At 37.5% G+C, this 24,765-nt stretch overlaps 1 pseudogene; it reads left to right on the top strand.

Annotated features, from left to right (window-relative positions):
• Positions 1–5,767, top strand: part of LOC118587620 — a 41,298-nt pseudogene extending 35,531 nt beyond the window's left edge.
• The last annotated feature ends 18,998 nt before the right edge of the window (positions 5,768–24,765 follow it).

Genomic DNA, 24,765 nt, shown 5'->3' with positions numbered 1-24,765 from the left:
GTGTGTGAGAGAGAGACAGAGAGAGAGAGAGAGAGAGAGAGAGAGAGAGAGAGAGAGAGAGAGAGGTACAGAGACAGAGACAGACAGACAGACAGACAGACAGAGATCAGAGGATAGGTTTATGTAACAAAAGCTCTGTCTCTGTCCTAGTTGCTGTCTTACAAAGTTTTGCAGGAGGAAAGCAGTCTTATCTTAGAAGACAATAGGTCATTAGACATCACAATTTGGTTGCCTACAATTGCAATCAAACAAACATTTTAGTTAATGCAGCTCAGACCAAGATTATTTACACTATAAATATAACTATGATGACAGTTTTGAACCAAGATTCATATTCCCAGTGTCCTTGTCTGTACTGAGAAGTAGCCAGGTCTCCAGGCCTCTAAATTTCCAAAGCCATCCCTGAATGCCAGGGATGAGGGCTGTGGGACTGGGTTTACCTAGGTTTTTGAAGGGAGGAAAACCACCCAGGCTCCCTGCTCCCTCTAGGTTATTAGAGGAGGAATTTCCAAGACCCCCCCCCCTACTCTGTGCTTCTGATGATAATTTCACTTTCATAAAAGCTGACATAATGACACTGCCACCTACTCACAATGTAGAGATAATGAAGGTGATGTTTCCAGGGAACAGCAAGGTTCTGCAGCTTGGAATTTCAGCAGAGAGTGAGAAATGTAGCACCACCTCCCAGCAAGCTGATGAAAGCTGATAAGCAGCATCCAGACTTCAGTGACTTGTTCCTGGACATGTACTTGGGAGACTTGAGTAATTACTTCTTATCTCCTCCTTCAGAAACCTTCAAACATCCAATTTCAGCTGATAATCCAATTTCAGCTTATTGCTCCTGCTACACTTGCCTCCTTTTGTGACTTCATCACATGAAGCCTGAAGCTCCCTTTCAGAAACCAGGGTATTTTTAGGTTTTGCTCTCTTCCTGGGATGCTCTATTCAAGATCTGCTGCCAGATTTTCCCATGGATGCCTCTGTTCAATGAATTCTTGTGGAGATTTCTTCCCATGTCTGTGATAGTCCTGTTCAATCACTGGCACAGCTAATCACAGTTTTTCATAACATTTTAGGTGATACTCTGTGTTTTGATACAGTTTTACTCTTTTGCAATTCTAGACCCCTCCCCTCACACTAGGATATGCTTTACCTTAACGTGGTATCATCAAACATGTACTTCCAAGTGTCTAATGGCCAAATAAATAACTTTAAATATAGGTAATTTAATGATTAATGATCATTTTTCCATATCCTGAACTTTCATGAGGGTGGATTTTTCTTCTGAAAATATAACCTAAAACCCAAACCAAAGTATTTGCTTTCTCTCTCTCTCTTTCCCTCTCCCTCACTCTTTCTTCCTGCCTCTCTTCCTCCCCCTTCCCTCCCTCTCTCTCTCCTTTCTCCCTTTCTTTCTTTTGTTCAGTTTTGAAATTGATCCTATGGTCCTGTGAATATTAGGTCCAGATAAGCAGTCTCAAATAAATTCTAGCTCCACCCCTTTCCTTTATTATTATAATTTTGTCTTTTGATTTTGACAGGACCACCTTAGTTGCCTAGGCTGGCTTGAAACCAGGCAGACAAGTAACTAACTTTCCTCTTCCAGCTGCGAGACAGCACACAAAGGCCAGCTAACATTTCTTGAGAATAACTTCTTTTTTAAGGATGGAAAGTTTTATTGCAGTGAGCTTCTAGAACAAGGCTATTTTTATTTACTCTTACATCAGTGAAATGATTCTATTCCACCTCTCCAAATGATACAGTCTGGATAGGAAGGTCTGACCCCGCTCTGCAGCCTCTGGCAGCAAAGTCATCTGTGATGCTGACAACAAGTCCCTAAATGCAGTTGAACTTTACAAATCACCATGATTATTATAAAGGCCTCATTAGATGTTAAAATATGTGGAAGATTCTATATGGATAAAGTTATTCACTCTTAGATAACTCATTAACTGCCTCAAATGACTTTGATCAAATAATTACCAACCCCTTTATTCTAAATTAGAAACTAGTATAGAGGATTTACTGATTTCAGTTAATTTTTATTTGTAAGATATATTTTAAAATGCTGGCCAGAGGGTAACTTTTATCTGTATTGAAGCTTTGGGAGAAATGACAACTTCTCTGGAGCTGGAGTTGAAGGCAGTTGTGTATTTCCATGTGACTGCTAGGAACCAAACTTTGGTCCTATATGCACTCTTAACCTATGGGATATTTCCAGCCCTAGAACATTTGATTTTTAAAATTTCCATTTGAGAACAAGGCAGATGGTGCAGTGGGTAAAGCCTTTCCATATAAACATGAGAACTAGAGTTTAGATCTCTAGCATCTACTAAGTTCCAGGTGGGTGAAGTGGCCCACCTACAGTTGAAGCACTTGGAAGTCAGGAGACAAGAGATCCTAAAACAAGCTGCTAGCTACATTGCTAATATGAATGAGCTCTGGATTCAATTTTGAGCCCCTTCCCAAATAAATGCAGTAGAAAGAAGTCATGGAATACTTCCAATGTCAGCCTTGGAATTCCATATGCACATGCACACATGTATACATACCTGCACATATATGAATACATACATATATTTACACACAACAAACATATTTACACATGCAAAAATATCCTTTAAATTATGGATTACTTTTTGAGTTTTTGTCTTGAATTAACTAAAATAAAAGCCAAAAATATTAAATGAATTCTTTCTTATGATTAGGAGAGAATTTTTTTTAGACCAGGCTGGCCTCGAACTCACAGAGATCCACCTGGCTCTGCCTCCTGAGTGCTGGGGTTAAAGGCATGTGCCACCACCACCTGGCAGGAGAGAATTTCGAATAATTTCTGAAATGGCCCTACACATTATTCTGATACTTTCTACTATGTATCTATGAAAAACAGCATTTTCAACTTTGAAGAGTATGAAATGAACATCTCAATCAGCACTGAAAAATGTCAAAGATTCTTTTCATCTTGCAGTATAAAATATTAAGCCAAGATTTAATTCATATAAAAATAAATAGACACATCCATCTAATTAGTATGCACACTTACTTTCACTTTTAATAAGTGGCATGATTATATGCATACCAAATGTTTTAAAATAAATTTCTTTATGATTTATTACTCATAGTAAATAAAAACAGTTGATCAAATTATTGGTTCCCTGTTAAGACAATTGCTTCATGTCACAAAATAATAAGTTATTTTTTAGAACTTCATTATTTAGTAGAATAATTTGTATAGAAAGCAAAAATCATTTTCTCTTCCATAAAATAGTAAAAGTAGGAGACCACAGAGAATTTGGATTTTAAAGTACATACCTATTTCTATTTATGTCTTTCTGCAAGACTTGGAAAATTAACAACTTTATATTTGTCTAACACTTAGACATTATGAAATACAATTAAATAATATTAATGTAAGTAAATACATTCTTTTGTTTTTGGTGCTTAATGTCCAGTAAGTTTAGATGTTAATAATTATAGTCTGGACTACTGGGCCTTGATTAACCTACTCATGTACACTGGGCTGATCTGGTGAGGTAATGAAAGAGAGAATTATGACTTTCGTAGCTGACTCAGTTCCAAAAATTGCGAATGGATAGAAATGGAACATACTATCTGAGGCACAAATGAACTGTGTTCATGGGTAGTCTTGAATTCTTGAAGCAAAATGGCGTAGGCATACCTAATGATTCGTGACAGATGGCATAATTTTTGTCCTTTTCCCTCAAAGTTAGACTTGCATTTTCTTTGAGAATACTTCTCACCTGCCCCTCAAATGTCAATTTGATCTATTTTGAAGTATTACAAAGATATTAAGAGATCAAGAAGCACAAATTCATGTATACTTGTTCCATAGTTGAATCTCCAGTTACTGAGACTCATGCCAAGCTCTATGCATTCAGTAAGTGTTTGTGAGATAAATTCATAAGTTGTTGTGATACTTCATGAAAAGTCTCATTGTCCTACAAGTCTCTTTGTCCTAATAGAGGTATATTTAACAAAAATCTCCCTAACTTTAAAAGTAATGTTTTTTGGAGTTTGGAGATATCTATTTAGGATCTATTTAGGACAAGAAGTGTGACTAGATTAAAGAAAGTCATTTGTTTCACATATCTTAAGAAGACTTCTGAAATAAAACCTCTTGTAAATATTACAAACATTATCAATAAAAACAGCTAGTGCAGCTTAAAAGAATCTTAAACTAGAATAACTTCTTCAAGATTCTGTCTGTTCATGCGAGTTTGTGACTGTTCATTACTTGTTCATTCTTGCCTTTATGATTAGTGTGTGTGTGTGTGTGTGTGTGTGTGTGTGTGTGAGAGAGAGAGAGAGAGAGAGAGAGAGAGAGAGAGAGAGAGAGACTCATTGTGCTCAAATGCAGGGAAAGGCACTTTTTAAACAGAGATAAAACTCAGAAAAACATTGTCTATCTGGATTTGTTTTCATTGCTCACAGCCTGAGTTAATCTAGTGTCTTCCCAATATTAAACTGAGGCTTTTGTGTAAGTTCATGATGGGCTTCCAAAATCAAGTAAAACAGTCAGCAGGGAGCTGAACAGAGAGCATGGCCAAGCTAGAAAACCACAATATGTTTGAGAATTTTATTTCTGGCTGGAGAGATTGCTCAGAGGTTAAGAGCACTGACAGCTCTTCCAGAGGTCCTGAGTTCAATTCCCAGCAGCCACATTGTGGGTCACAACCACCTAATGAGATCTGGTGCCCTCTTCTGAATGCAGTTACCTATAATGATGTGCATGTCAACATCACTCAGGAAGAGTGGACATTGATGGATCCTTCACAGAAGAATCTCTACAAAGATGTGATGCTGGAACCTCATTGCTATAGGCTACAATTGGGAAGATCTTAAAGTTGAAGAACATTGTCAGAATTGTCAAAAACATGGAAGGCATAAAAGACATCATACTACAGAGAAAGCACATGAATATACTGAGTGTGGTAAAGCATTTGAATGTCATAGTCATCCTGAAAGGCCTGAAAAAACACATACTGGAGAGAAATCCTATGAATATAATCAATGTGGTAAAACCTTTGCACAACATAGTCATCTTCAAAGACATGAAACTACACATATCTTTAAAAAACCTTATGGATGTAAACAAAGTGGCAAATCCTTTACTCACTGGAAAGTTCTACAATTAGATAGAAGAAAACATTCTGGAGAGAAACCCTATGAATGTAATAAATGTGGTAAAGCCTTTACAAAGCTTAGTCATCTTCAAGTACATAAAAGAACACATACTGGAGAGAAACCCTATGAATGTAATCAGTGTGGTAAAGCCTTTGCTCAACACAGTGCTCTTCGATTACATGAAAGAACACATACTGGAGAGAAACCCTATGAATGTAAACAATGTGGTAAAGCCTTTGCTCAACACAGTGCTCTTCGAATACATGAAAGAACACATACTGGAGAGAAACCCTATGAATGTAATAAATGTGGTAAAGCCTTTACAAAGCTTAGTCATCTTCAAGTACATAAAAGAACACATACTGGAGAGAAATCCTATGAATGTAATCAGTGTGGTAAAGCCTTTGCTCAACACAGTGCTCTTCGATTACATGAAAGAACACATAATGGAGAGAAACCCTATGAATGTAAACAATGTGGTAAAGCCTTTGCTCAACACAGTGCTCTTCGAAGACATGAAAGAACACATACTGGAGAGAAACCCTATGCATGTAATCAGTGTGGCAAAGTCTTTGCTCGAAACAGTACTCTTCAAATGCATGAAAGCACACATACTGGAGAGAAACCCTATGCATGTAAACAATGTGGTAAAGCCTTTGCTCGACACAGTGCTCTTTGATTACATGAAAAAACACATAATGGATAGAAACCCTATGAAAGTATACAATGTGGGAAAGCATTTGCACAGCCTAGTCATCTTCAAGTGCATAAGAGAACACATACTGGAGAGAAACCCTATGAATGTAATCAGTGTTTTACAGGCCTTTGCTCCTCACTCCTATTTTCAAAGGCATAAAAGAACACATACTGGATTGAAACCGTACAATTCTAATCAGTGTGGTAAAGCCTTTGTACAACACAATGCTGTTCAATATCATGAAAGAACAAATAATTGAGAAGAACCCTATGAATTTAAACATTGTGGTAAAGCCTTTGCACAGCCCTATATAAAAAAACATATTGGAGAGAAACCCTATGAATGTAATCAATGTGGTGATGCCTAGTCAAAACACAAAGTAACCTGTAACTGTAAAACTTTTAGTGTGTAATTGGTCTCTTAAAGCCTTTCAATATAATATTATACTTTGAAGATCTGAAAGAAACTCATACCAAAGGAAATCTGAATATGTATAAATTGTTATGATCAGCCAATATACTTACATTCAATTTTAAGAAATTAATTATTTTAGAAAAAAATCTAAAATTTGTCAATAATCTGTTTAATCATTATAATATCTCTTTTTATTTTGTTTACATATTTCAACTAATATGGACAAAAGGCCTATAAATTTAAATGATAAGTCACACTTTTAGATTTCATACTTCTGTTCAAATACACGAGACAATGAATTCTGATCTAAAATTTCATAGATATGCCTTTTCTGTTGCTTTGATAATAGATCATATCTCTGTGAACTTAGAAAAGGGTTTAATTTGGCCCTGGGTTCCACAGCAATACATGAACCTCTTAAAAGTGGCATGGAAACAAGTGTCAGAAATGGCAGCTAAAATAGGCAGCTAATAATTCACAGTCTTGTCTTGCAGCATAAAGCAAAAAGTATAAATCTGAAATGGTGTGCAGATGTAAATGCTCAGGCCAACCCTAATGGCTGATTTCTTCCTGCAGGGTACCATTTTTTAAATTTTCTCAAATGATATCACAGACTAAAAATGATAGATTATGTGGACTTCAAGACTGCGTGCTTCCTTTCTGTTACATGGACCAATTCGTGATGGGGAAAACCTCTTTAATCATTTAGATGCCTCAAAACCCATGTTACCAGAATGATAACAGAAAAACATTCATGATTGAAAATTAGTTTAAAGATTTGTTTTTATTTTAATTATTCTCTCTCTCTCTCTCTCTCTCTCTCTCTCTCTCTCGTGTGTGTGTGTGTATGTGTGTGTGTGTGTGTCTTCCTCTGGGTATATGTATGTGCATTCTGGTTCCCAAGTAGGTTAGACCCTTGGAGCTTCTTGTTGCAAGAATTACTGGAAGTCATCCAAAACCTTTGGTCCAGGGAATGAACTTTGGTTAACACTTCAGACATCATAGTTGTTTTAGGTTTCAAAGAAAAAAACTTTAAGTCTTTTCATTGTACATTTGAAGTAAATAAATTATTAACAAGTTTCACTAAAGACTGATGTGAAGATCCCATTGTGGCTTCTATTTGGCAGCATGTGAGAAAGATACTGAAGTGTGGGATATATGTGGCAAATTCAATTAGTAAAGTTTATTTTGTGGCCTTATTAAAAAAATCAAGTAAAACAAAAGCCAATTTTATCTCTTTCATGGAGCTCATGTCTAAGACATGAGACAACTTTTACAGATGCAATATGTTTTGGTTTGTTTTCTGTTGCTGTCATAAATATCATGACTAATAAGAAACTTAGAGAAATAAAGGGTTTGTTTTAGCTTGCACTTCAAAGTAGCAATGCATCACTAATGAAAATCAGTCCAGGAACTCACTGGCTACCAATCCCTTCTCACATCATGGAGATAAACAAAGTTTGACCTTGAGTTCTTTTGAAAATATCATGTATTTCTCCTCTGTCTGATATTAAAAAAGACTAAGACAGACTTTTCTCAAACTTCTTTTTGAGACTTTGAAATTCACACAAAGTGAAATGAAGGGTCCCAGGCTAAAGACCTGCTGCAAACTGGCTGAGAGAGGCATCCCCCTCCTGTCCTTGGAAATGCTATCCCAATAATTTTATTTCTTGTATCCATTCCTATTTGACAGGAAGAGTGAGCCATGACTTTGACCTTCCTGTGACATTTCCCTCTCAGTGTTATTGTGCTCATATGACTTTTTGATAACAGAATCTGTGTGGATTTGTCTTCATTGATCACAGGTTGGGCTCTTTTGGATGCAAAACTAAGGATGCCTGCCATTGAAAACTGAAAATAGAAGTCCAGCTTGATAAGCCATCACAGATTGTTTCAGACTTGGGTTACAATAGTACTCAATTACACTAATTTATCTGTATTTAATTGGTGTGGAATTAAATGTTAGGGTCTTTTCACAGGAACTGTGCTGAAGTGGGTAACTTTTTCTAATCTCTATTCATGCTCTTTAATTCTTTCTAATTGATGTGTTTCAAAACCACAAGTAGAGTATTCAATTAACCTTAAAAAAGATAATGGTCCTTAACCTAAAATGACAATGTTTTTCTATGAATTCTGAGGAGGAATAAAAGGAAGCATTCATTTTGTTATCTTAATGAAAATGTATGAGGATACTCTTTTATTTAACAGAAAAGATAAGCCTAGGTATTTAGAGAGAGGATATTAGCAAATAATCCACATAAAATTGGCTGCCTTGTAAATACTAGAATTTTCCTTTCTAAGTTAGGAAAATTATTATTTGATCAGGCTCAGTCATCCATAAATGCAAAGGCACATAGCCAAAGTCTAAAACAAGAACCTGCAGTCACACCCAAGTGGCCTGCACCAAGGTCCAAGCCCTGGGCACCAGCCATTCCAGGGAAGACCTGCCCAACTTGGCCCCAGGTTTGGGCCATAGGGCAGGACCACCCATCCCCACCGGGAAGGTTCCCCCTCTCCAAGACTCTCTGATGGAGCCTACAACCTCCACGTCCTGCCCCCACACCCATTTGCCAGAGACCCCAGCCACATCAAGAGACTTAGAAACCAGTCTCCAGCTTCGATCCTGTGCCAGAACTCCCATCTGGACGAGAGGCCCCAGCTCCCATCCCCCCTGGAGCTCCCATCTGGACAAGATAAGGAGACCCCAGGGACTTCCTGAGACTCAGAGTCCAGCCCTCAGCTCCCATCCGGCCAGCACTCCCATCTGCACCAGAGCTCCCATCTGGCCCAGAGCTTCCATCTGGACCAGAGAGAATCTCTCTAAATCTGTCAGCTCTGTCTGGACCAAGTACACTGATAAGAACAAGAATGAATCCACAAGGAGATGGGCAGATGTCAAGGCAGAAGTACATACAACAAAATAAAGAGCAATACAGCATCACCAGAACCTAGCCCTTCTCCAACAGCTAGACCTTAACATCACAGAATGGAAGAAGCAGAAGAAAACAACCTTATAAGTAACATCATGAGGCTAGAGCCTTATATAGCAGAAATCAAAAATAAAGTGGAGGAACAGACAAACAAAAAGTGGGAAGAACACCATAAAAAACTACAGGAAAGGACAATTAAAGCAGAAGAAAACAATAAGTCCTTCATAGAAAATCATGCAAAATCAAGGGAGATAGTCCAAGACCTGAAGAGGGAAATAGAAAAAATGAAGAAAACACTAGCAGAAGGAATGGTGGAAATAGAAAATCTGAGTAAATGAACAGGAACTTCAGATGCAACTATAACGAACAGAATGCAGGAGATGGAAAAGAGGATCTCTGATGTTGAAGATACATTAGAAGAAATAGATTCATCAGTCAAAGAAAACACTAAAGCCAACAAAGTCATGACCCAAAATGTCCAAGAAATTTGGGACACCATGAAAAGACCAAACCTATGAATAATAGGGATAAAGGAAGTAGTAGAATACCAACTCAAAGGCACAGAAAATATATTTAACAAGATCATAGAAGAAAACTTTCCCAACTTAAAGAAGGAAATGCCAATGAAGATACAAGAAGCCTATAGAACACCAAACAGACTAGACCCCCCAAAAAAGTCCCCTCACCACATAATAATTAAACAACTAAATGCACAGAATAAAGAAAGAATATAAAGGGCAGCAAAGGAAAAATGTCAAGTGATTTATAAAGGCAAACCCATCAGAATAACACCCAATTTTACAATGGAGACTTTGAAAGCAAGAAGGACCTGGACAGATATAATGCAGACACTAAGAGACCATGGATGCCAACCTAGACTAATATACCCAGCAAAATTTTCAATCATCATAGATGGAGTGAACAAGATCTTCCCAAGACAAAACCAGATTTAAACCATACTTATCCACAAACCCAGCCCTACAGAAAGCACTAGAAGGAAAATTCCAACTTAAGGAAGGCAGATACACCCTTGAAAACACAGGCAATAGATAACACCAGAGCAGTAAACCCCAAAGAAGAGAAGTACACACACACTACCACCAAAAAATAAAAATAATAACAGGAATGAACAATCACTGGTCATTAATATCCCTTAATATCAATGGAATTAATTCAGTTATAAAAAGACACAGACTAACAGAATGGATATGAAAACAGGACCCATCTTTCTGCTACATACAAGAAACACACCTCAAATTCAAAGACAGACACCACCTAATAGTAAAAGTCTGGGAAAAGACTTTCTAATCAAATGGTCTTAAGAAACAAGCTGGTGTAGGCATCCTAATATCCAGCAAAATAGACTTCAAACCAAAATCAGCCAAAAGAGATGATGAAGAACATTACATACTCATTGCAGGAAAGATCCACCAAGATGAAGTTTCAATTCTGAACATTTATGCCCCAAACACAAGGGCACCCACATATGTAAAAGAAAAATTACTAAAGCTTAAATCACATATAAAACCCCACACATTAATAGTGGGAGACTTCAACACCCCACTTTCCCATCTGGACAGATCTGCAAAATTGAAACTTAACAGAGAAATAATGGACTTAACTGATATTATGACTCAAATGGACATAAACGATATCTACAGAACATTCTACCTGAACAAAAAAGAATATACCTTCTTCTCAGCAACCCATGGAACTTTCTCTAAAATCAACCACATACTTGGTCACAAAGCAAATCTCAACAGATACAAAACAATTGGAATAACCTCCTGTGTTCTGTAAGTCCACCATGGTTTAAAGTTAGATTTCAACAACAAAAAACTACAGAAAACCTACAATCTGATGGAAACTGATTAATGCTCAACCGAATCACCAATGGGTTAAGGAATAAACAATAAAAGAAATTAAACACTTCCCAGAGATCAATGAAAATGAATACACCACATACCAAAACTTATGGGACACTATGAAAGCAGTGCTAAAAGGGAAATTCACAGCCCACATAAAGAAGTTGGAGAAATCTCACACTAGTGACTTGACAGCACACCTGAAAGCTCTTGAACAGGAAGAAGCAAAGTCTCTCAGGAGGAACAGACATCAGGAAATTATCAAATTGAGAGCTGAAATCAATAAAATAGAAATAAAGAGATCAATACAAAAAATTAATGAAACACAGAGTTGGTTCTTTGAGAAAATCAACAAAATAGACAAGCTCTTATCCAAACTAGCCAAAAGACACAGAGAGAGCATCCAAATTAACAAAATCAGAAATGAAAAAGGGGGACATAACAACAGACAATGAGGAAATCCAGAGAATCATCAGATCATACTTCAAAAATCTCTACTCCACAAAACTGGAAAATCTAAAAGAAATGGATAATTTTCTGGATAGATACCACATACCTAAGTTAAATCAAGACCAGATAAACCATTTAAATAGTCCAATAAGTCCTAAGGAAATAGAATCAGTCATTAAAAATCTCCCAACCAAAAAAAGCCCAGGACCAGATGGTTCCAGTGCAGAATTCTACCAGATCTTCAAAGAAGACTTAATACCAATACTCTTTAAATTGTTCCACACAATAGAAGCAGAAGGAATATTACCAAACTCCTTCTATGAGGCTACAATTACCCTGATTCCTAAACCAAACAAAGATGCAACAAAGAAAGAGAACTACAGAACAATCTCCCTCATGAACACTGATGCAAAAATACTCAATAAAATACTGGCAAACAGACTCCAAGAACACATCAAAACAATTATCCACCACGATCAAGTAGGCTTCATCCCAGGGATGCAAGCGTGGTTCAACATATGAAATTCCGTCAATGTAATACACCATATAAACAAACTCAAAGAAAAAAAAACACATGATCATCTCACTAGATGCAGAAAAGGCATTTGAAAAAATCCAACACCCCTTCATGATAAAGGTCTTGGAGCGATCAGGAATACAGGGAACATAGCTATACCTAATAAATGCAATCTACAGCAAGCCAACAGCCAACATCAAATTAAATGGAGAGAAACTCAAAGCAATACCACTAAAATCAGGAACAAGGCAAGGCTGTGCCCTCTCCCCATACTTATTCTATATAGTACTTGAAGTTCTACCAAGAGCAATAAGACAACATAAGGAGATTAAGGGGATACAAATTGGAAAGGAAGAGTTAAAGCTTTCCCTATTTGCAGATAACATGATAGTATACATGAGTGACCCCAAAAATTCAACCAAGGAACTGATATAGCTTATAAACACCTTCAGAAACATAGCAGGATATAAGATCAACTCAAAAAAATCAATAGCCCTCCTATATATAATAGACAAACAGGCTGAGAAGGAAATCAGAGATACATCAGCCTTTACAATAGCCACAATGATATAAAATACCTTGGGGTTACTCTAACTAAGCATTTTCAAGTCCCTGAAAAAAGAAACTGAAGAAGATTTCAGAAAATGGAAAGATCTCCCATGCTCATGGATAGGCAGGATTAACATAGTAAAAATGGCGATTTTACCAAAAATAATCTACAGATTCAACGCAATCCCCATCAAATTACCAACAGAATTCTTCACAGACCTGGAAAGAATAATACTTAACTTTATATGGAAAAACAAAAAAACCCAGGATAGCCAAAAGAATCCTGTACAATAAAACAACCTCTGGAGGCATCATGATCCCCAACCTCAAGCTCTACTATAGAGCTACTGTCATGAAAACAGCTTGGTACTGGCATAAAAACCTACATGTGGACCAATAGAATTGAATTGAAGACCCTGACATTAACCTGCACACCTATAAACATATAATTTTTGACAAAGAAGCCAAAAATGTACAATGGAAAAAAGAAAGCATCTTCAACAAATGTTGCTGGCATAACTGGATGTCAAGGTGTAGAAGGCTGCAAATAGATCCATATCTGTCACCATGTACAAAACTTAAGTCCAAGTGGATCAAAGACCTCAACATAAATCCAGTTACTCTGAACCTGATAGAAGAGAAAGTAGGAAGTACGCTTGAATGCATTGGCACCAGAGAGCACTTTCTAAATATAACACCAGTAGCACAGACACTGAGAAACTATCAATCAATGGGACTTCTTGAAACTAAGAAGCTTTTGTAGAGCAAAGGACACGGTCAACAAGACAAAGCAACAGCCTACAGAATGGGAAAAGGTCTTCACCAACCCCACATCTGACAGAGGGCTGATATCTAGAATATATAAAGAACTCAAGAAATTAGACATCAAAATGCCCAACAGTCCAATTATGAAATGGGCTATAGAACTAAACAGAGAATTCTCAACAGAGAAAGCTCAAATGGCTGAAAGACATTTAAGGAATTGCTCAACATCCATAATTATCCAGGAAATGCAAATTAAACGACTCTGAGATACCACCTTACACCTGTCAGAATGACTAAGATCAAAAACACAGAAGATAGCTTATGCTGGAGAGGATGTGGAGCAAGGGGAACTCTCCTCCACTGTTGGTGGCAATGCAAGCTTGTATAGCCACTTTGGAAATCAATATGGCACTTCCTTAGAAAATTGGGAATCCATCTCCCCCAAGACCCAGCTATACCACTCTTGGGCATATACCCAAGGAATGCTCAATCATACCACAAGGGCATTTGCTCAGCTATGTTCATATAAGCATTGTTTGCAATAGCCAGAACCTGGAAACAACCTAGATGCCCTTCAACTGAAGAATGGATAAAGAAAATATGGTACATATTCACAATGGAGTACTACTCAGTAGAGAAAAACAATGATATCATGAGGTTTGCAGGAAAATGGATGGATCTAGAAAAAATCATCCTGAGTGAGGTAACCCAGACTCAGAAAGACAAACATGGTATGTACTCACTCACAGGTGGATACTAGATGTAAAACAAAGATGACTAGTCTGCTACACATCTCCAAGGAGGCTAACTAGAAAATGGGACCCTAGGAAAGACACAGGGATCACCCAATGACAGAGAAATGGATGAGATCTACATGAACAACCTGGGCGACAGTGCGAGTAATGAAGGGCAAGGTTTGAGTAAAAGAGAGCTTAGGGGAGCAGAAGATGCCAGCTGGATCAAGAACAGAAAGGGAGTACAAGGAATAACAGACCATGATAAATGAAGACCACATGAGAACAGAAGAAACAAAGTGCTAGAGAGGTCTCCAGAAATCCACAATGATACATCCACTGTAGACTACTGGCAACAGTCGAGAGAAAGCCTGAACTGACCTAGTCTGGTGATCGGATGGCCAAACACCCTAATGGTTGTGCTAGAACTCTCATCCAATAACTGATGGAAGTGGATGCAGAGATCCTCAGCCAGGCCCCAGGTGGAGCTTCAGGAGTCCAATTGTCAAGAAAGAGGAGGGACTGTAAGAATGTGAATTGTTGAGATCAAGACTGGAAAAAGCACAGGGACAAATAGCTAAACTAGTGGAAACACATGAATTATGAACCAAAAGCTGTGGAGCCCCCAACTGGATCAGGCCCTCTGGATAAGTGAGACAATTGAATAGCTTGAACTGTTTGGGAGGCATCCAGGCAATGGGACCCAGACCTGTCCTTAATGCATGAGCTGGCTTTTTGGAACCTTGGGCTTACACAGGGACACTTAGCTCAGCCTGGAAGGAGGGGACTGGCCCTGCCTGTACTGAATCCACCAGGTTGAATTGAATCCTCAGGGGGGTCTTGGCCCTGGAAGAAAAGGAAATGGAGGGGAGGGAATGGAGGGAAGGTGGGGGCAGGGGCGGGAGGGGGTGGACAGGGGAACCCTTGGCTGATGTGTAAAATTAAAACACAAATATAATAAATAAAAAAGAGGAAAAAAGCAAGAACCTGCATTTTCTTGAAAAAGAAAAGGAAAATTTAAATTTCTCAATCACATATTATATATAATTTTTCATAAAACCAAATACTACTGGTCTAAAATAAGAAGGAAAAAAAGTACTGATAAAATGACTCTTAGTGTTATTCTGGTATATTCGTAGATCGGTGTCTTGTTTACCCATCATCAGAGAAGTTTCCTCTCTCAGTAAATGGGAAAATAATACAAAGATCCACAAAGAGACATTACACAGAGACCTTGGAACACTCAGCCCTCAATGGGATGTCTCTATTAAATTCCTCCTTGAAGAGCTCGGGAAGCCTCCTGAAATAGGAGGCAAAAAAGAGTATATAAGCCAAAGGGAGTGGAAGTCAACAAGGCCCTCTAAATCAAGATGAGTAAAGCTCATATGAACTCAAGGAGACTGAGGCAGCATGCAAAGGGCCTGCATGGGTTGTGCCAGGTCCTTTGTGTATATGTTACGACTTCCAGTTTAGTACTTTGATAGGATTCCTGAGTGTGCAAACAAGTGGGTCTCTGATTCTCATGCTTTCTCATGGGCTCCTTTCTTTCCATTGGTTTGTCCTGTCCAACTTTAATGTAATAATTCTTGTTTTATCTTATTATATTTTAATATTATCTTTTTTCTTTTTTTAAAAAAATTATTTTATTATTAACTTAATTTCATATGCCAGCCATGGATTTCCCCTTCCTCCCTCCTCACACCCCCCAGCTCTTCCTCCCTCCCCAATCTACCCCCCAAAGCCTGTTCTTTTCAAAGGAGAGGCAGAAAGGGAGTGGATACAGATGGGAGGAGAAGTAGGGAGGAATAGGAAGGTGTGGAAAGAGGGGACGCTGTAAGCAGGATATATAATGTCAGAGGAGAATCTGTTTTCAATAACAGATAATGTCTGTATATGGTTCAGTGGTTAAAAAACATATACTGTTACTGTAGAGGTCTCAGCTTCAATCTTCAAGACCCACATGGAGCAGCTCATCCTCATTTTATCTGCAGTTCCACGAGTTCTGACTCCCTTTTCTGGCTTCCACATTGACCTCCATACAGCGATCTCACATATACATTCAGCCACACACACTTACACATTGAATAAAATCAATGCATCTCTTTTTTTTTCATTTATGCACATGACAGAAATGTGATGGAAACAAAATGTGGTAATTATCAATATTTTGGAAGATGAAATTACATAGCAAAACATTTTTAAAAAGTGCTTTTTGTGAGTCAAGATTTAGAAAATGTCTTCCATAAATGGAATCCCGAAAATCTCTATCCAATTTTATTGCAATGTAGTTGATTTGCACTATTTTTATCAAAATCTAAGATAGTAGTGTCTCTGAGATTATACTAACAAACTTGTGACTGACTGCTATCTTCATGCTGATCATTTTTTTTTTTTGAGTGTGAAATAGTTTCACTGAACTTTGATTATCTTTAAAACAAATACTTTCTGGAAAATTAGTGTTTAATTATAAATCATGAAAATATTTTTTAAAGGAGTAACTTATAAAACTAGAATACTAGAATGTGTACAGCCAAAAGTAAGCAGCATGACAGTACTTGAATACTTATATCTCTAGGTAGTCTGAAATAGCTTCTAATAAAATATACATATGATTATTTACAATTAGCTGAACTCTACTAGAAATATATGATAATTAATCATCAATGAACATGATTATAAACATATGCACCTTCTTCTTAATGGATTTTTTTTTAATCTAACAGCTTCTCACAATAAGACACAAATTCCCATTACTTTACAGGATGAAACAAGTGTTTGTATGTTTTGAATCACAATATTTTGAAAAGGGTCTATGTACCTTTGCCATCTTTATTCAGAATTTGAAAAACTAAATATTGCTTTCACTATAATCTGTGCCTTTAGGGCACTAGGAATACATTTAAAATATAAGTACCCCAAAGATCACAGTATTAACTGGTACATCAAATGCTCTGAGTATCTATGTGGAGATTTGTGTTCTTTTTGGAAAGAATTGTCAGTGAGTCTTTCTACTTTTGCATGTATTTGACAGTTAACCCTTTGGGTGTTTTTATTATGATGAGCATTTCATGGAAAGCTTGTATAGTAAACAATGTAGTAACTTATGTAGTTAAAGACAAAGTGTATTCTTCTAGAAAGGAAGTTGATTTTCTGTCCAGTTATAAGTGAATATGTTCCACAAAGGCAACATGTAGGTATGTTTGTTTACAGTCCATTTTAAAAAAAATATTGTTTCTTAAGTTGGAAGTTCATCCAAAGACTCTGTAAATCCAGTATCTACTGGGCCATTATACATTGTGTAAGGATCTGCAGGATCGGATGTGATCACTCTGCTGATTCAATGTTAGGATTAAGATCTTTTATGTCTGTTCATGGAATCTTATTTTATACTAATACACATGATATTCTTGAATACAAATTGCAAATTTGCAGGTTGATTACACTCTTTTCTTTGATAGGCCATCAGGGCATTAGGGAAGTAAAAACAGGTATGAGTGTGGGAATCTGTAGAGAATAAAGTGCTCATTGGTTGCCTTGCACACAGAAGTATTTAGGAGATCATAGATGGTAGAATCTTAAGGCCAAACATTGTTCAGTCATTTTTATTCCTTTAAATTAATGGCCAAATGCATTTAATTTTTCAGCACAAGGATATGATAGCCCTCATGGTTAGGCTCAGAGGCCAGGTTATGAAAAGAAAGTGCCAGTTTATGCCTCTTAAAATAGAAAATAAATTACAATAGAATAGACAAGTAAACTAGTGAAGAGAATATTGAAATAAAGCAATGCCATCAGAGACAAAGATAAATTTTCCTCCATTCCATTGTGCCATGAGAACAAACCCTAAACAAGAGAAAGTATAGACATTATGTGTTCCATCCCCACACCACCATTCATTTCAATCCAGTTACCACACAGCAGTTGAAATGATTCATATTAGAGCATCATCAGATCCTGTTCAGAAGTCTTCAGGGTGTTCCCACAGCTTTCATGAATGTGCTGAAATTTGTTCCCTGTGATTTACAAGGCCCTTGATGATACAGCGCATGCTATTTTCTGGCTTCACCTGTAGTAGACCCCTCCCCCAAGCCTCTTGGACTTTACATAAATTGTTTTTGTGTCTAAGCCTCTTCCCTCTTTGATATCCCACATCTTAATTGTTCAACACTTCCAGAATTCTTGGTAAATGATACAATTTTAAGGCAGGCTTTTTTGGTCACTGTGGATTCAAATCAAAGACCCAGATGTAAATCCACACAGTTATGGACACATGATTTTGATAAAGAAGCCAGAAATACACAATGAAAAGAATCTTCAACAAATGGTGCTTTTATAACTAGATGTCAGCAGGTAGAAGAATGCAACTTGATCCAATTATCACCCTGTACAAATTCAAGTCCAACACATGCTCAACTATGTTCATATCAGCATTATTTAAAATAGCCAGAACCTGGGAACAAGCTAGATGCCCCTCAACTGAAGAATGGATGAAAAAAAATGTGACATATATACATAATGGAGTACTAGTCAGCAGGAGAAAACAATGATATGAAATTTGCAGGCAAATGGATGGAACTAAAAAATATCATCTCAAATGAGGTAACCCAGACTTAGAAGGACAAACATAGTATGTACTCACTCATAAGTGGATACTAGATGTGAGGGAAGGGATGGCCAGACTACAACCCACAACTCCAGAGAGGCTAGCTAATAGGAAAAGACCCTAGGAGGGACACATGGATGACCCTGTGAAGGAGAAGTGGATGAGATCCACATGAGTGGACTGGGTGTGGAGGGGTGGCAGAGGGCGAGGAGTGGGGGATGAGAACATAGGGAAATGGGAGGGTCAAGCTGGAACAGGGACAGAGTAGGAGGGTAGGGAGGAAGATACCATGATAGATGAGGACATCATGGGAATAGGAAGAGGCAAAGTGCTGGGGAGGCTCCCAGGAATCCACAAGAATGACCCCACCTTGGCCTGCTGGCAGAGAGATGTGCAGAGATGACTGGCCACACTAGTGGAAGCCCATGAACTGTGGACTGGTGGCTGTGGAGACCCCATGGGACTGGACTAGGCCCTCTGCATATGAAAGACAATTGTTTGGCTCAAAATGTTTGGGGGGCACCTGGGCAGTGGGATTGGGATCTGTCCTTGGTCTATGGACAGGCTTATGGGAATCTAGTGCCTGTGGTGTGACACCTTGCACAGCCTTGGTGCAGTGGGAAGGGGCTTGGACCTACCTAAGCTCAGTATGCTGGGCTCTGCTGACTCCCCATGGGAGACCTCAATTTGGTGGATATGAGGATGCAGGGTGGCTTGGGAAAGAGGGATGGGGGATGGAAGGAGGGAGGAGGATCTGTGGATGGTATGTGGAGTGAGTAGAAAATTTCTTAATAAAGAAAAATGAAAAAAAAAAAATTCAAGTCCAAGTGGATAAAAGACTTCAACATAAAACCAGATGCAATGAACTTAATAGAAGAGAAAATGGGGACTAGCATTGAACTCATTGGCACAGAAGACAATTTTCAGAACAAAATACCAATAGCACAGCCACTAACATCAACAACTAATAAATGAGACATCATGAGACTGAGAAGCTTCTGTAAGGTAAAGAGCAGCATCAGTAGGACAAAATGGAAGCCTGCAGAATAGGCTTTTCCCAAACCCAAGTCTGACAGAGATCTAATATCCAAAATATATAAACAATTCAAGAAACTAGACATCAACAAAGCAAATTATCTGTTAAAATTGGGTACAGATCTATAGAATTCTCAACAGAGTAACCTCATACAGCTGAGAAACACTTAAATGATCAACATCCTTAGCCATCAGAGAAATGCAAGTCAAAACTGCTTTGAGATTTCATCTTATACCTGTCAGAATGGCTAAGATAGAAAACACAAGTGACAGCTTATGCTGGTAAGGATGTGGAATAAGAGGAACACTTCTTCATTGTTAGTGGGAATGCAAACGTGTACAGCCACTATGGAAATTAATATAGCAGTTCATCAGAACTTTTGAGAATCACTCTACCTCAAGACCCAGCTATGCCACCTTGAGCATATACCCAATGGATGCTCCACCTACCACAAGGACACCTGCTCAGCCATGTTCTTTGAAGCTAAATTCATAATAACCAGAAACTGAAAACATCCTAAATGTCCCTCAATCACAAAGTGGATAGAGATTCTATAAATTCAATGCAATCCCCATCAAATCCCAACACAATTCTTCACAGACCTCAAAGAACAATATTCAACTTTATATGGAAAAGAAAATGGCCCAGAGTAGCTAAAATAATCCTGTACAATAAAGGAACTCCCAGAGATATCACCATCCCTGACTTAAAGCTCTACTATAGCACTATAGTAATAAAAGCAGTTTGGTATTGTCATAAAAACAGAGACGTGGATCAATGGAACCAAATCGAAGAACTTGGCATAAATCCACACATTTACAAACACCTGATTTATGACAAAGAAGCCAAAATTACACAATAGAAGAGAGAAAGCATCTTCAACTAATGGTGCTGGTATAACTAGATGTCCGCACACAGAAGAATGCAAATAGATCTATATCTATTGCCTTGAACAAAACTCAAGTCCAAGTGGGTCAAAGAACTCACCATAAATCCAGTTACACTGAACGTGATAGAAGGGAAAGTAGGAAGTAGCCTTGAATGCATTGGCACAGGAGACTACTTCCTGAATATAACACCAGTAACACAGACACTGAGATCGATAATTAAAAAATGGTACCTCTTGAAACTGAAAAGCTTCTGTAAGACAAAGGACACCATGAATAAGACAAAACAGCAGCTTACAGAATGGTAAACAATCTTCACCAACCCACATCTGACAAAGGGATGATCACATTTTTTTTGCAATGAGGCATGGCTCCTAGTAGTGGGATTTACACATAGACTCAGCGAACCCCCCTCCCCGAATTTCAACCTACAATCTGTTCTGCCTGCAAGATGTGCTGGGGCAGTGGTGTTACAGAACTTTTGAGAGTGGCCAATCCATGACCGGTCCCAACTGAGATCCATGTCATAAGAGGGAGCCCAGGCCTGACACTGCACAGAGGACCACAATTCAGAGGCAGGACAGCACAGAGATCCAGGTTAAAACCAAACATGACTGGCAAAAAAAAAAAAAGAAAAAAAAGAAAAAGAAAAGAAAAAAGTCATTAAATGATTCTTCATGATCAAAAGGGCAAAGGATAGAAGCAGATACAGAGACCCACAGCCAAACACTAGGTGGAGCAAGGTGAACCCTGCAGAAGATGGAGTTGGGGGGTGGATTGCAGGAGACAGAGGAGTCAAGTACAACTTAAGAACATAAGAATATGGCCCATATAATCAACTAAGCAGGGCTCACAGGGGCTCACAAAACCCCAAGACAACAAATACAGACCTTGTATGGGTCTGTACTATCTCTACTGTATATGCCTCATGGTTGTGTAGCTTTGTGTTCTTGTGAGACTCCCAACAGTGTTGAGTGGGGGTTGTCTCTGACTTTTTTGCCTGTGCTTGGGATCTTTTCCCTCCTACTCAGTTGTGATGCCCATCTGTAATATGAGGGTTTGTGCCCAGTCTTATTGTTTCTTGTTTGGCCATGCTAGTTGGATATCCCTGGGAGACCTACTGTTTTTGTTTGTTTTTAAGGGAAAAGGAGGAGGAATTGATCAGGAAGAGAGAGGATGTAGGAGGAGGAAGTGGGAGGTGTAAAGTTAGGGGAAATTGTGGTCAGGGTGTAATGTATAAGAGAAGGACAAAAGTTAAGAAAAAAATAGCACTAACTAACCCAACTGTTCCATCTTTAATTTCTTTTTTCAATATATTTTATTTATTGTGTTGGGGGAGGGCACCTGTGTACCGTACTGTACATGCAGAGGACAATGCAGTTCCCCCCTTCTGCAGCATAGGTTTTGGGGATCAAACTCTGAATGTCTGGTTTAGAGGGAAGCACCTTTACCTGTTGAGGCTTCCACCATACCATGTCTATCCAATATTTTAATTTTTCTTTAGAACATTTAACTCCATAGGACAATATATATATTTGCATATAATACAGACATGCAGCACACACATAATGACTTATAACTTACTCCCACTGCTTTATTATGGTCACCTGAAAATATGCTTTATATGTATAATTGATTGGTTAATACTTATAAATTTTCAGTTGATAATTATGTATTCATTCATGCTGTTTTGAAAGCAGTTTATTCTCAACAAGGAATCTGATATTTAGCAAATACAATGATTGTGAAATTTGCTGGGGGATCATGCCATTTACTTTTAATGCATAAAGTAATAATGTAAAATATTCTAATAATAATGTGTCAATTACATGTTAAGATGATAATCAGTTGGGCATGATATTTAACAAAAAAAGCATAACTGATAATCCCTTAGAATGGAAGTAATATTTGCCTTTAGCAAACCAACATACATAGCCATCCTATTGATGTGCAATGGGAAATTGAGAAGACCTTCCTGTAGCAGGATTGCTTCAATCCAATGATCTTTGTGCTTCAAGACCTGTGCTTTGCTTCCCCTATGAAACCTTTGTGGATACCATTATGGCTTCAATTTCATCAAAAGTAGTCACAGTTGTCTCCCAGACTTTTTGTGTATATCTGAATTCATATATAATCCCCACCCCCAACACACAGGGAACAATACAGTACAGAGCACAAGTCTCACTAAATACTCAATAACTCCATTAAGTAAATGAGTTTGTGACTTGAGGAGTATATTTGCTTACAGGAGTAAGCCATCTGGGAATGGAATTTGGGATGGACCACAGCTATTGGTAACATATGATAGAGTTTGAGGCATTTATTGTCTGAGTTTGTGTAGATTATTGCCTTGGTCATAAACTTATCAGATATGAAGATCTCAATTTTCACTTTTTTATAGTGACTGTGCTTCAAAAGCCCAAGAGAAAAGTTGACAGATTTTCTTTACTTTTTTCAAATTACTTTAAAAAATGAAGTCTGCATTCTTTCTGAAGGCAAGAAGCCAATTGCACATCTTTCTTGCTACCTGTTTTAGTTCTGTTTGGAGTCTGGTAATTAACCACCACTAGAATCCCTTTGGTAAGGCCTCTAGGAATTCTTCTAATGCTATTACTCCTTCAGTTTTCTCTGCTAAGAAAATCTTCACACCTCATTAACTGAATTCTAACTTCAGCACATTTTTTCACAAGTAATTCTTAAACCCATGGCATTTCAGGCTTTAGACACTGGACATGCATTTCATAGGGATTTCTCGGGTTTCTTATGTCATTGAGATTTTTCATTTTTATTAGTAAGAACCACATTAATTGCCCAGAAGTTGTTTCTTCTAGGGGTAAAGGGAAATAACAACAAAATTAAATCAGTATACAACTATTTCATTATTTGGGGGAGGGGGTCTTAAAACAATGCAAGTCATTTTTCTTATTAAAAAAAGTTAAAGGCACTTTGAAAGAAAATATTTTGTGTAAATATTAAGTACATAATACATATTTAGATTTCATATGTCTAATATGATAGATAATTGGTAACATAGGTAGCTAACTAAACTGTAATCTGTGATAAGGATAAAATTCATTCTAAAGACTTAATATGTAAGGATGTGAGATATCATAATAATAATATTATATTAATTTAATATTCAGAAGATAGTCATTTACATGTTAAAATAAATTAAGTACATTTTCACAATAAACATTGCTTAGTATTTATTTAAGGTAATACCTAATAATTTACAATTAAATATGTAAGCTATGATATTTCTATTGAATTAGAGCAAAGAGCAGTAAGAAAAAACAAAAATAACAATGCTTAAATACTTAAAGCCTCTAGTCTATATATAATAGGGCCATTGAATTCTGGTGTACTACAAAGAGATTCTGGTTATTGCTTATGTCTTGAGTTCTAATGCTTCCTTTGGCTTTCCTTCCTCTGCCTTCTCCTAATCCAATTCCTTTCTGTTTCTGTTAAGAAAAGGGCAGGCCTCCCATGGATGTCAACAAAACATTGCATATCAAGTTGCAATAAAACTAAGCACCTCCCTTGTGTTAGGGATGGGCAAGGCAACCCAGTATAAGGACTAGATTCCTAAAATCCATCCAAAGAGTTAGAGACAGCTCCTACTCTCACTGGTACGAGTCCCACAAGAAGGCCAAGCTACACAACTGGCACATATATGTACTAGGCTTCTTAATGTTTTTGCGTGAATTTTTTTTTTCTGAAATTTCACTAAACTTAAAGTCAGCATTTGGGAAGAAAAACTCATTTTTCAAAAAGTATAGACAGAATGGTAAAATGAAATAAGTATGCAAGAAACATACTAAAGGGCATATTCATATGAATACTGTGTATTACAGCAACCAGTAGTTTTTGATATTTATGATAATTTTAAACTTTCTGTATACTTGTATTTATACCCATGATTTTCAGATAATCTCTTGAAGTTGATGCATCTGCTTATACAGTAAATCCTTTCAGAGATAAATTATATACTATGGCTCCACTGACCCTGTGTTAAAGTTTATTTGAGGTATTAATGGAGCACATATCCAAAATACTTACTTAGAAGATTGTGGCATGCTTATAAAGACTGACCACACCTGTGCTCCAAAGCCATGTTTCTTCATCTTCAACCAGGGAAGCTTTTTCAGCTTTCAACATCTTTGAGCCTGTACT

This window comes from Onychomys torridus, chromosome 7 (assembly GCF_903995425.1).
Source record: "Onychomys torridus chromosome 7, mOncTor1.1, whole genome shotgun sequence".
In the NCBI taxonomy this organism is placed as follows: Eukaryota; Metazoa; Chordata; class Mammalia; order Rodentia; family Cricetidae; genus Onychomys; species Onychomys torridus.
The sequence above is the reverse complement of the archived record's forward strand: the minus strand, read 5'-3'. Positions and strand labels throughout refer to the sequence as shown.